The sequence below is a fragment of the Eleginops maclovinus genome, chromosome 22 (genome assembly GCF_036324505.1).
Source record: "Eleginops maclovinus isolate JMC-PN-2008 ecotype Puerto Natales chromosome 22, JC_Emac_rtc_rv5, whole genome shotgun sequence".
NCBI classification, from domain to species: domain Eukaryota; kingdom Metazoa; phylum Chordata; class Actinopteri; order Perciformes; family Eleginopidae; genus Eleginops; species Eleginops maclovinus.
In genome coordinates this window covers 11377792-11391543 of record NC_086370.1, presented here as the reverse complement: position 1 = coordinate 11391543, position 13752 = coordinate 11377792, and the positions used below count along the sequence as shown (strand labels likewise).

The 13752-nt window shown below is 47.1% G+C and overlaps 1 long non-coding RNA gene across 1 annotated transcript; it reads right to left on the bottom strand.

Annotated features, from left to right (window-relative positions):
* Nucleotides 1–10653: 10653 nt before the first annotated feature.
* On the bottom strand, nucleotides 10654–11118 carry LOC134859131 (uncharacterized). The gene is made up of 2 exons (XR_010165049.1): nucleotides 10883–11118; nucleotides 10654–10728 (listed from the first exon to the last, which is right to left on the bottom strand). It is a non-coding gene; the product is annotated as an uncharacterized LOC134859131 (long non-coding RNA).
* Nucleotides 11119–13752: the final 2634 nt, after the last annotated feature.

The following is a 13752-nucleotide window of genomic DNA, read 5'->3' as shown; positions in this document are numbered from 1 at the left end:
AGTGGCTGGTACAGATAATAAATCTCAAATAATGAGATAATGTCATGGACCATCTCACAGGAAATAACCAGCAGGGAAATAACTAGACGACAAGTCTCTAATGGTAACATAGTATTAAGAAATGTATTATTTTAACTAGATTAAAAGTTCCTTTGAATACGAACGTAAGTTTGAAAGCAACAAAAGTGCTTCAGCCAAACAAACTGCAGATAACCTTTAGCAGCAACCTACCAGAAACTGATCACCCCACGGAGCGCTGTGTCCAAATTGTGAATTGGTGGCTTAATGTTTTCCCCGGGATTATTAAATGTCCTATAATGATTCACATCTCATTAAAATCGTAGCCTTTTAAATTCTTCATTTTTTAATTAGCATATTTGGTCGCCACCAGGAGTCCCAGCTGCTTCTGTATCTTGATGGGCGACACCAGCTGTCCTCTGGAAACTGCTCATGATGCTGGGTTACATAAGTACAAGCTACTGTAGATTCCTGCTTTATGGGATATTCAGGTTAAAAGAGCACCCAAATCATCTGTATAGTGGACAATATAGTCCAATCTTATATAACAGATGTGAGCGTTATCCCTATGTGAGACTTTCTCAACACTTTTTGGCTCAAGGTGTCAAGAAATCAATTTAAAAAATATGTAGAGTAGACTGCAATGCAAGAATGTAAAGCAGAGTTCTCTTTTTGGCTATAAATCTAAAGTGCTATAAGTCCAGGCCAGACTCGCCCACTAGCTCAGATTGTGCCCAGTAGGTAAAGAGAGTGCCATCCTCAGATGTCCTGTTGGACGGTAAGTAGTGAAGAGTGTTCGAGAGACTCATCTAGATTGGCCTTTAGTGGGATGGCCAGCTGCAGAAATATAAGGACTGTCCTCAGTAGGCAAGGCCTTCTTCTGGATAAGCGTCACTTTATCAAGAGGAAAAGGTGTGAGAAGATGTTTTTATCAACACAAATTATGCCAATGGCTGGGACTTACGCCACATCTCCCACTCTGTAACACACACACACACACACACACACACACACACACACACACACACACACACACACAGACACACACACACACACAGTCAATCCCACCACTGCTGTTGCAGTCCAGCTGGCACTGAAGGGATGCTTTGATGTTGGTAGGGGCCAAAAAAAAATCTGCTGGAATCGCATGAAGGGCGTTAGTCGTGAGCGGTTCTGCCTGTAGCAAACATAGTTTAGCTTCTGTGATGCAGATGATGTTCAGACAAATAGAACAAAAACATTTTAATGACCATCCTTTTGGACCACAACTCAAGACAGAGCAGTCTGGGCACTTGGTGAAATATTGAGGATTTTCTTTTCTTAAGCTTTGTGTTTGGAGGAAAAGAAAACTGTTGCAAAGTAATATTTTACTTCTTGAAATAAGTCTTAAGACACCCAGCATGCATTCATCAAGTAATGTGATGTTCACGGATTGCTCACGTGTTGCTCATTTGAAACTCTCTCATAGTAAAGAGAACTATTTATAGTAGTCTCTTTCAAACTTTGAAATGTATTTCCATTATAGACATTTTAATTAACAAACCAGCACTCCGGTTCAGATCGGGGGGGCCGTTCCTCCCAATCACGCCCCTCCAAGTGTCTCCATCATTGCCAACGTGTGCGTTGAAGTCTCCCAGCAAGACTAAGGAGTCCCCTTCGGGAGCCCCATACAGTACTCTTTTCAGGGTCTCCAAGAAGGCCGAATACTCTGAACTGCTGTTTGGTGCATAAACACACACAACAGTCAGAGTGTTCCCCCCCATAACCCGCAGGCGTAGGGAGGCGACCCTCTCGTCCACTGGGGTAAACTCCAACAAAGCGGCACTCAACCGGGGGCTTGTGAGTATCCCCACACCCGCTCGGTGCCTCACACCTTGGGCAACTCCGGAGAAGAATAGAGTCCAACCCCTATACCCTAACCCCTTTCCTCAATTTCCCTCGGGATAAATAAAGCTTCTTGAATCTTGAATCTTGAATCTATCAAGAAGTAAGGTTCCAGAGCTGACGAGTCCTCCTTCTGGGCCTGGCTCCAGAAGGGGACCCCGGGCTTTCCTCCTGGCCGGGTATCCTCGCTTTCATGTATGTTTTCCATGAGGTCTTTTGAACTAATCTTAGTCTGGCCCCTTACCTGAGACCAATTTTCCATGAGAGACCCTACCAGGAACAAAAGGTTCCAGACAACACAGCCCCCAGGTTCATCGGGGCACACAAACCCCTCCACCACGATAAGGTGCTGGTTCTCGGAAAGGAGGTGGTTTGTTACTGGACTTCTGTGCTAGTCATGGTTTGGCCATAACAAACACCATGTTCGAAACATAAGGATGCTCATAAGTGTACGTGGTACCAGAGCACTCTAGGCAGAAGGTCCATGATCGATTTTGTTTTCGTATCATCGGACCTGAGGCCACATGTTTTGGACACTCGGGTGAAGAGAGGAGCGGAGTTGCCAACTGATCACCATCTGGTGGTGAGTTGGGTCAAGTGGCGGGGGAACCCTATGGACAGACCTGGTAAGCCCAAACGTGTAGTGCGGGTGAACTGGGAACGTCTGGAGGAATCCCAAGTCCAGGAGGCCTTCAACTCACACCTCCGGCTGAGCTTTTCAGGCATCCCTGTGGAGGCTGGGGACATTGAACCTGAGTGGGCGGTGTTCAAAGCCTCTATTGCTGAAGCTGCGGCGGGGAGCTGCGGTCTCAACGTCTTAGGTGCCTCAAGGGGCGGTAACCCTCGAACCTCCTGTCGGACACCGGTGTTCAGGGAAGCCGTCCGACTGAAGAAAGAGGCCTTCCGGGATATGTTATCCCTGGTACTCCTGATGCAGCTGCAAGGTATCGACAGGCCCGAAGGGCAGCAGCGTCAGCCGTGACCGAGGCAAAGCAGCGGGTGTGGGAGAAGTTCGGAGAAGCCATGGAGAAGGACTTTCAGTCGGCACCAAAGTTGTTCTGGAAAACTGTTTGACACCTCAGGATGGGAAGCAGGGAACCATCCAAGCTGTGTACAGTAAGTGTTATGCCCCTGTAACAGGGTCAATTATAGCAGTAATATGTCATGTAATATTTAGTGTTATAATTACCCAAAATCTGTGTTTTAACCTGACATGAGGAACTAGTGAGACTCAACTTATGTACCCCTACGTCCACTTTTGGGGGTTACCCTCCTATAAAGGGGTGTTTCCCACGCTACCTCTACCCTTTTGCTGTTGTACTACATGGGAGAGGTAAGCGACATTGTGGTTCTAGTAACTTCCGCTGTTAAGCTAGGTTTATGGAATTTGTTTTACAGCTTTGACTCGCTGTGTAATATTCTAACATATTCCTGAGTTGTTTGATTTGCGTAGAGGCTTGAAGTACACAAGTGTGATTGACGAAAGGATTTTGTTGTTCCCCTTTTCGCCGTCAGAAATAAACGGAGATCGCCTCCAAAGACATTAATGGCCTGCAGTATTATTCAACACACAACGCAGAGAATAGCCTCGTTGCACGGTAACCGTAAATTCTACTTCCGCTGTTACTTGTATGCGCGTCTAAACTTCCGGTCGAACACTTCCGTGTTATGATAGCGTTTGACAGCTGGATACCGGTAACCGGCTTTTACTATTTAGAAGTGTACAATGAGTGTGTTCACAATAAAAGAAAGACGACTGACCTTTCAAAGGGTGGGGACATCGGCACTGCACTGTTGTGTACCTCAGTGTACGAATTCTTCGAGGTACAATAAGCTACTTTCCTTTCATTCATTTCCCGTTGACCCGGCGGTACGGGCTGAGTGGCTGAGGAGAATCCGAAGGGATAATTTCAGTCCGACGAAACATTCAAAGGTCTGCAGTAGGCACTTTAAAAGCACAGATTTTGTCGTGACAGCCGGGGGACTAAGAAAACTCCAAAAGGGATCAGTCCCTGTTCTGTTTTCTTGGAACGGGTTTGAGCTATCGGCACCTAGACCGAGTGTTTGGGAGAGGCGCCCGCGGCCAGATGTGGAGAGTCCCGATGTCTCTGACAACGAGATGGAAATCGCGGCTGTAGCTACTGACCACGACTACTCGGTGTTGCCACAAACGGTGATACGAGCAAGTGACTTGGTTGAGGACAACGAAGCCTTGCGTCGGAGGATTTTGGAGCTGGAACAGCAGATCGAGGGGCTACACCTGCGGCAGAGGTTTGGGTTACATCGTCTGACAGCGTCGGATGACAGCATTCGGTTCTACACCAGATTTGCGTCCTACCAGCATTTCCAGGCATTTTGGGGACTTGTGGAGCCTGCCGTGAACAGCAAAATGGTGAGGATTACCAGCTCGAAAACCGCCTCAAACAGCAGCAGCAGTTCCCCTCAAACGGTAAGTGCAAGTGATAACTTGTCAAAGCAGAGTTGTGGATCTAATATAATCAGGGTGCGATTTGACAAAAAAACAGAGGGGGGGATGTTTTTATTTATTTATTCATAGACAAGAACATTGGACTTTTAACTTGCATAACTAGGGAGAAAAAAACGCAAAAAGTAGACAGGCCCTTTTTTCGGGTCCGTGGATTAGTCCCCATCACAACATGGCAAAACTTTTAATAACCCATACATGGATTTCTATTCAACGTCACAAAAACATGCATACGCACTAACAGGCAGAAAGCACCATAGAACAGCATCAATGCTCTCCATGAAAAGACCCTCCAATTAACTTAAATCAAACACTCAAAATAATTCACTAAATAGCACAACGTGCTGTCAACACTCAGGGACAGGTCTGGAAAACTAGACAAAGTAAACAGTCGGCTCTGGTGACAAATTTGTGGTGGCTTTTTCGTTTTTCCTATCGGGGCATTGTCTGCAGCATTTCGGCCCTCTTCTATCCACAATTCTGCAAATGGGTCCTGTAAAGTAAGATGATATGCTGCTCTGAACGCGTTTCATGTTTGGTTCAGCGCTGTTTTTCCTGCGAAGTTCCCGCACAAAAATGTTACAATGTTTTTGTTTTCGATGACGTTCAGAAATATGCACCGTCTGCCAGAAGGCTGCTGAATAGCCTACTCTGATGTAAAGACACTGAAGATCGTTAGATTTCAAGAGTTTAAGTAGGCTAGCAGTTAAGTTGCATTCATCGCTATCAAGGGGGGGAAATCCTTGTCCCCACCGGAGATAAAAATAATTTAGCAGAGGTAGGGATAGGAAAACCAGAGGGGGGGAAATCCTCACCATCCCCCCCTACAAATCGCACCCTGAATATAATGAAATTAGTCATTTTATTACTTAGGCCTTAGACATCTGAGATGGAAATGTTTGGGAGATCCTGCAGGCATCTAGTGTAGCAACTCGCCATGTTTGACGTTCACCGATATCACACCGGAAGTTTAGAAGCGCATACAGTAACAGCGTAAGTAGAATTTACGGTTACCGTGCAACGAGGCTATACGAAAGTCCACCGGTTACACCCCTGTCGTTTTTTGTTATAAACACTGTTCAGTGTCATTTGTTTACTTTGGTTACCATAGCAACTCAGACAGTGCATGCTGGGAGATAGGCTAAGAAGCCGGTTTCTCAGCGCAGTGATTAGCTACGGTTGTGTGAGCCGTGCCGTCTTCAGTTCTTCCGTTACACAGCTCTTCTTTCTCCCTCTTCGCTAGAGCAACGTCTGTGAGTATATGTTTACACCAGTGGCGGGCCGTGCATTTCACACCTAGGCCTTCAGTGATATCCTACACAGTCCTACCTGAATTATTCCACCTCTTAATACCATCATTATGACGCCATGGCTCTAGAAACTATACATTTAGACAGAAACGCAGTATAACCGGGCATTGCATCACCTTAACATAGTCAAGTACAACAGAGTTATATTGATATTTCTGAAGCATTTATAATCAATACATCAGCATTTACAGTTAACTTAATTAATCAGATTATCTGACAAACCGCTCCTTGACACCTGTGTCTGTCACATAACGCAGAACAAGTGCCAGCTGTGCTACATTACCCACATCTGACGTCTCGTCCACCATAACAGCGACAAAGGGTGCTTTTTTAATCTTCATTTTGATCTCTTCTCCCATCACTTCAGCAATAGCATAAATCAGGTCGTTTTGTATTTTGCCTGACGTCCCAGTAAACATGTTGTTTGTGTACAGGTGGTAATGCAAATCTGTGTAGTTCTCAGCAAGAAAAGAAAGAAGCTCCACGTAGTTTCCTCTGTTTCTGGACTCGGCGCTTTCATCGTGTCCCATAAATGAAAGTTCCTGTTTACCCAAAAACAGGACACAATCAATCAGTCTTTCAATATTTCCCTATTTTTGTTCACCCTTTCGTTGTGGAGCTCCGTTTCCCTGCGCACTTGTTCGTTTAGCTGTAGATCCACTCGGGTGTCCCCAAAGGTTTTCAAAAGCACCAGTGCTTCCAAGTGCCCAGCTGTGCTTTGGTGTCTCGTTGCTGCCTTGGTTAGACAACTCAAGTTTGCAAATTTAGTGTGGCTCCAAACACCAAATCGATCAGTTGCAAATACCAGGCATTCCCGGCAGTACAATTTGCAGTGCCTCTCGGAGGCTGTGAGCCAGGGGTACCGCTCGTAGTTTCCCTGCTGTGCTAGGCTCGCTAGCGTTGGAGTTGGTCGTTCCCTTTTCAAGATGTGTAGCTTTACTTGAAAAGTTCGTTTTGAAAATGGCGTTGTAATTATATCTTCGACCAAATTGATCTCTTCTCCTCCTTCAGCCATTGTGGGTTGAAAAAAATAGCTTGTAGAAATCTACACAAATTAGCTTGCTCAAGTTCTAGTGCTGTTTGCTAGCTTTGCCCATAGACTGTATGGCTCTGCCTACTGCCTAGCTCTGCCTCTCAATAGTGCCTATCCAATCAGAAGATGTGCACGTGCTAACGTTAGGTACGCCTGCTAGCTGGCCCGTTGTCGCCACCTCGAAATCTGATTGGTTAACGCCACAGTTTTGTTTGCGTTTGTTTGCAGGTTTGATGTCCATAGCTGTCTCTTTGGATTGCTCCCAACACAGTCCGACTGTCCAGCAGATGGAGCCATCGTTCGATTTCCATTCGGCTGTGTTTTTCAATGTACTTCCTGTGTCGTGTTTCAGCTTTCACTGGTTCTCCCTTTTGGTCCAATGGTGTGAGCTTTGCTTTGGATTCAGCCAGTCTGACTCGGATGCCTTGTTCAGTTTCCCATCTGAAGTACACCGCAGCTGCATAGCTCTTGTCACTTCCATCAGAGAATGTTACTCCCCAAGGTTTTTCAATCCAATCGACTGGTGTGAGGCTTCTGTGGAAGGTGATTTGGCTAAGACGTGTGTATTCCTCAATCAGCAGGATGGCTTCTTCCCTCAATTTTTCAGACAGAGGTTTGTCCCAAGTGTCTCTGGTCAGAGCTTTGCCTCCAGCTTCCTGAAATGCCTTCCTGACAAGAATAGCACCCTTCTGTTTGACAGGTGTGACAAGGCCTATTGGGTCATACAGGCTTGCTACTTGGCTTAGCAGTTGTCTTCTCATCAGTAGGTTTAGAGTGTTCTCTCTCACCTCTTCACCAAGGAGATTTTGGCCGACTCTCATTTTCCTTTTCCTCTTTGAGAAGTTGATTGAGGTCATGAGGTAAAGTTTATCCTCTTCAACGGGGTATCCAATTCCAAGGGCTTTGTTGTCTCCTTGCCTCATCTGGTTTGGAAGAATGAGTATTTTGTTTTCCTCTGCTCCTTGTTCTCCTGGCACAACCTCCTGCCTCCCACTTTGGCCTGACCGGACCCAGGGCTTGAGGAAGAACCCGCCTGCCTTCAGGATCTCTTCAACTCTTTTGGTGTTCTGGTCCAGCTTTAGCAAGTCATTATGGGAGGTCAGGACATCGTCGACATAAGCATCCTCATCAAGGATCCTACGTTCCTCCTCCAGGTGAGCAAACATGGGCAGCTTTGCTGTCTCCCTCATGGCCAGCTGTGCAATGCACCCTGCTGGTCGGTCGCCAATGTTGACTCTGGTGATGGCATACTCTTCGATTTCTCCCTCCTCAGTGTCTCTCCAGAGGAATCTGTGGAGGTGCATCTCCAGGTCTTCCAGCCACACAGAATTGTACATTTTCTTGATGTCGCCAAGGGCAGCGTGGACATCTCCTCTGAACCTGAGTAGTACTGCTCGGATGGGATTGAGGACATCAGGCCCCTTCAGCAGAAGGTCATTCATGCTGAGCCCTTTAAACTTCTGGCTGCTGTTCCATAACAGTCGCACGGGTGTTGTGAGCGAGTGCGGATTTGGTGCCACCAAGTGGCTGACATACCATACTGGTCCTTTCCAGCTTGCAGTGATGTCTTTGGTGAGTTTCTTTGCTGCTCTTCTCTCCACCATCTCATGGACTTGAGCTGTGTATGCCATTCTCCACTCTGGCTCTTTTTTGAGTTGTTTCTCTGTCCTCAAGAAAGTGGCTTCCACCCCACTCCTGTTGTTGGGAAGGGAACTTGGATCTTGAATCCAGGGATACTTGGTGTCCCAGTGTGGTCTATCACTGTGCGCATCTGCTCTGATCTAGGTTAGCCCTTTCCTTGTGATCTCCAGCTCTCTTTCTTCACTCAGAGTCATTTCCTTGCCTCCTGGTTGACAGTTGCTGCACCGGCATCCTCCACACTTTGGTTCGCAGGCTGCTCCAATGCTGTCCCATCTCCACCAGTCCCAAGAACTCTTTGCCAGCAAGTGTACTTTTGGTTTCAGCTTTGAACTCCTGTGCTTCAGTGATTTCTTGATACTTCACTGCTGAGGTTCTCATGGCTCGCGCAAAGTGTGTTTTAGATGTATGCGCAGCCATATCCACCTCTTCAAAGAGGTCTGGATGCGCTCCACCAACCGTCTTTCCTAATGGGCTTTCCTAAAGGACAAGGTCCCCAATCACCTTCACTCTTTGTGGAGCAAGTCTTCCTTCCTGGTGACTGATGAGTAGCTCAATGTGCTTTGGTCTTTTGAGCTCTTCCAGGTTGGTTCCTGGGAAGAATTTTTTTAAATGCTCTGGTTTGATTACTCTGTGCACTTTGGCGATTTCATCCAAGCCATAGCAGACAAGCTCATGAGCTCTCTCCGTGCCGCTGGGTGTCTTGACCCTCACTCTGAGTGAGTATCTTTTGGTTTTCACCTTCATGGCCGTCCCTCCGACTCCATGGACGATTAGCGTGATGTTTTCACTTAGCAGATTCAATCTCCTGGCAGCACTGTGGGTGACGTAGTTGGTGTCTGATGCTAAGTCAATGAGAGTTCCAATCTTCTGTCCTGCATTGGCAGTTACCTCTAACAGCATTAGAATGACTGGTAGCTCAGGTGTTCTTGACGCCACCACTCCACGTTGATCCTTCACAACACAGTTGGCCCTTGCAGTGGTGTTGGTAAAAGCTTTCCTGAATCTTTCTGCCATTTCCGGAGTGAGTTCAGACATCAATTTTACTTGCTCCTCTGTGAGCTTTTGCTTTCTCCAGGTGGATTTTCCTCCATCAGATTCCTTCATCTTGAAGTCTCCTCTTGAGCAAAGAAAGGACATTTCTCCAGATCTTCAATTATCTCCAGGGCAATTGTAGACTTGTTTCCATACCTGATCTCCAGCACTCTGAACATATCTTCAGCAGTGTTGTAAGTAGGCAGGCGCAGGTCCCGGTAAATTCTCTCCTCAATGCTGTCCAGGAGTTGGAACTTCTTTGCCTCTACTGAGCCGGTCTGCTCCCCCTGCCTTTGCAGGTTCTCCCAGTCCTTCCTCCATCGATGGAAATTCCTTTTGAATCTGTCGAACCTGGGTAGACTGGTTGGTTTTATTTTTACTATTGGTTGATGAGCTGGCACAGGCAGTGGTGGTGTTCTTCGTCTTCTCTCCTCTTCTGCCATTCTTTGTGCTGTGAGAAATTCTGCTCTCCTCGCTTCAAGGCTGGTGTTTAGAGCTTTCAGCTCCTTCACTCTGTCCTCCAGACTTGCCTTCTGCCTTCTCCCATTCTGATAGGCTTGTAGCGGCACCTTGGATTTGCTTCTTCACACTGTCCCACCGTAGCTCATAGCCATCTCTACTCACGGCGGAGACAGGTATTCCCTGAAGTCCCTCACAGGCTGTCTCTGCCTCTTCTATTGCAGCTCCGATCTCACCTTCCCCATATCTGGGCCAGAGGTTGTTTTGGACTGTTTTTCGGACTTCATCCAGTTTTGCATCGCACTCCTCCATTTCCTTTTCCAGGTCTGTTTGCTGCTGCTCGTCCAGCTTGACTTCTTCACCTTCATCAGTCTCAGCTTCAAGGTCTGCCAGTAGGCCAGCCCTGTAGCCATCATTCGTTTCCCCGATGTTCCTTGCCAGTGACGTGAGCTGCTTGAACTCCTCTTGTAGTTCAGTCTTTGTCAAATTTCCTGACGTTCTGCTCAGGAAGTTGGCTTGTTTGGTGAAGGCACTTCTAGCCAAGGTCCTCTCTTGCTTCAGCTGTTTCACTGTTTTTCCAAGAGCTTCCTTCGCCATTGTTTCCCAGTCAATTCTCCCTTTGCGATGACAGCTTTTCTTTCTTCAGGCTTTAATTCTGGGGTCTTCACTGCCACGCTGGATATTAGCTGGTTATCAACTGTCAAGTTATCCAGATGTTAAGATCCAGATTCAGCTCTGCCCAAACTTGAAAACGGCTTGTTCAACACAAATGATGCAAGGGGACAACTCTGTTCCGTTCTGGTGATTTATTTTCTTTTAGATTGATGGCACAAAGTGAAATTCCAGAGGAAGAATAGGTTGATAACCTTTAAGAAACAAAAGGGCAAATTACATTCCACATCAGTATGCATCAATCATGATCATTAAACTAAACATCTCATTTAAATTCAAAACAGATCAAAATCAAACAGAAAACAGCAAACAAATGATTCTTTCAAACAAAATATTTGAAGTCCATACCAGTTGCGTCTGTGGTTGAACATGAGCTGTCAGTAGGCTGAGGAGACCGAGCAAAGAGGGCTCGCGGAGCTAACTCCAAACATTTTATACTCATGCTTGATTAGAGGTGCGCAGGTGAAATCGGTCCCTCCAGAAACATGGGTTGCATCCTGTCTGTTGGGTGTCTGGGTGAGCTCTCTCTGCCCCCTTCAGGCCTGGAGTTCCTCCACAGATGCTGGTCCTATGCTCACACTTGTTTGACGCCACAGTCACTTATTACACAGATAGCAAGGTCGTATTGGGATATATCCACAACCAGTCAAGGAGATTCTACGTCTACGTGCATAACAGGGTTCAGAGAATCAACCGGTCGCTGTGTCCTGGCCAGTGGAAGTACGTCCCAACACACCTCAACCCAGCTGACGTGGGTCAAGAACAGTGACAACAGCCCTCCTTAGTAGCACAACATGGCTCAAAGGACCAGCCTTTCTCCTCGGTGCATCCTTGCATCCGTCTGAGAAGTACGATCTTGTGGACCCTGACATCGATTCCGAAGTACGTTCCCAGGTGACGACAAGCATCACACATGTTGCCAGAGATGTGGTACACCCACAACGCTTTGAACGCTTCTCCAAGTTCAGCACTCTCCTCACAGCCATAGCACACCTGATTCATGTAGCTTGCTCCTTCGCTTACTCCGTTCAGAAGGAATGTCGGGGGTGGCACATCTGTCATCCTACAGAGGAAGAGCTGCTAAAAGCTGAAGTGTGCATCGTAAAGAGTGTCCAGAATGAATGCTATGCAGAGGAGCTTAGGTGTATCAACTCAGGATCCAACATCCCACCTTCTAGCAGCCTGTGGAAACTGCACCCCATGATAGGCCCAGATGGACTTCTTAGGATAGGAGGTCGGATTGGCCAGTCAAGTCTAAGCTTGAATGACACTCATCCCATCATCATTCCTGGGCGACATCACCTCGCAACCCTGCTTGTGTCGCACTATCACGAAGCAGTGAAACACCAAGGAAGACATCTGACCGAAGGTGCAATTCGAGCTGCAGGGTTCTGGCTGGTGGGAGCCAAACGCTGTATTAGCAGCCTGCTTCACAGATGTGTTTCTTGCAGGAAACTGAGAGGAAAGACTGAATATCAACAGATGGCAGCACTGCCAGCAGAACGTCTACAAGTAGCACCTCCTTTCACCTACGTAGGCGTCGATGTCTTTGGACCATGGGACATCGTCTCACGCCGCACAAGAGGAGGAGCCTCCAACTCCAAGCGATGGGCAGTGATGTTCTCATGCATGTGTTCAAGGGCAGTCAATATCGAAGTGATCGAGGCAATGAGTTCCAGCAGCTTTATCGTTGCCTTTGTGGATTTGGAGAAGGCGTATGAGCGGGTTCCCAGGGAGATACGGTGGGAGGTTCTGCGGGAGTACGGTGTGAGGAGGTCTCTACTCAGGGCCATCCCATCTCTGTACTCCCAAAGCGAGTGCTGTGTCCGGGTCCTCGGTAGCACGTCGGACCGATTTCCGGTGAGGGTTGGCCTCCGCTAGAGCTGCGCTTTGTTACCAATCCTGTTTGTGGTATTCATGGACAGGATTTCGAGGCGTAGTCGTGGGGGAGGGGGTCTGCAGTTCGGTGGGCTAAGGATTGCACCACAGCTTTTTGCAGATGATGTGGTCCTAATGGCTTCATCGGTCTGTGACCTTCAGCACTCACTGGATCGGTTCTCGGCTGAGTGTGAAGCGGCTGGGATGAGGATCAGCACCTCCAAATCTGAGGCCATGGTTCTCAGCAGGAAACCGATGGATTGTCCACTCCAGGTAGGGAATGAGGCCTTACCCCAAGTGAAGGAGTTCAAGTATCTCGGGGGCTTGTTCTCGAGTGAGGGAACAATGGAGCGTGAGATGCAGTCGCTTTACCGCACTGTTGTGACGAAAAGAGAGCTGAGCCAGAAGGCAAAGCTCTCTGTCTTGGGGCTCTCTGCTGAGCTGTTACCTCCGCGACCCTGACGGATAGGCGGGAGAAGATGGATGGATGGACATTTTAATTCAGTCAGCGTTGCGTAACTAACATTAAAGCAATTACATTTACCTGCCATATAAATTCAATCGAACCACAAATGGTGATCACCTTGGTCCCAAAACCAGTCAACCAAAACACGTTGTTGACTTGGGGCAAAGGAACATTTTATGTTTTACTTTGAACCAGACTTCACTATAAAATAACCACATATTTTGTGCGAGTGAGTCATAACTGAAATCCACACACACACACAGACCAAACCATAGCTCTGTGCGTCTCCGGCTCTCTGGACACTATCATTCCAGCTCGCTAGCCTCCGCTGAGGCTGTAACCAGGCCCGTGTCCCATTTTCACAACACTGATTATTCTTTAGCTCTGGATCAGAAGGAATCTGTGATCAAAGACCAGCTGGCTTTTCACAGTTGGATTCCCGAGTTCAATCTCAGTTATGAAAGAGAAGTGCTCTCTGACACCTGTTGATCAAACTAAAGAACTACAGCCACTTCTAACAACAGCTATTGATATACAGTAAGTGCATAAATCAGTAGAAACCCTGATCAATCATGGATGGAGAGAAGATACTCTGTAAGCACTTCTACAAATCCTTATGAATCTGCAGTGATCAAGAACACTGTTATTGCTTCAATCCTCTTTTGATGGTACTTTACACTGAACATGTCCTGTCTGGTAGGAACAGAGTTAACTGTCTTTATGTGATATCTCTGTTGTGCATTTTGGATGTCCAAGGACCAGTGATTGCCTGCCCTGATAAGCTGTCAGGAGCATTGCCCTGTGTACAAAGTGTGCGAGTGTATGTTTAGGTATGTGTGTGCGTAATTTGGAATTTATAGAGCAGACGAGCCTC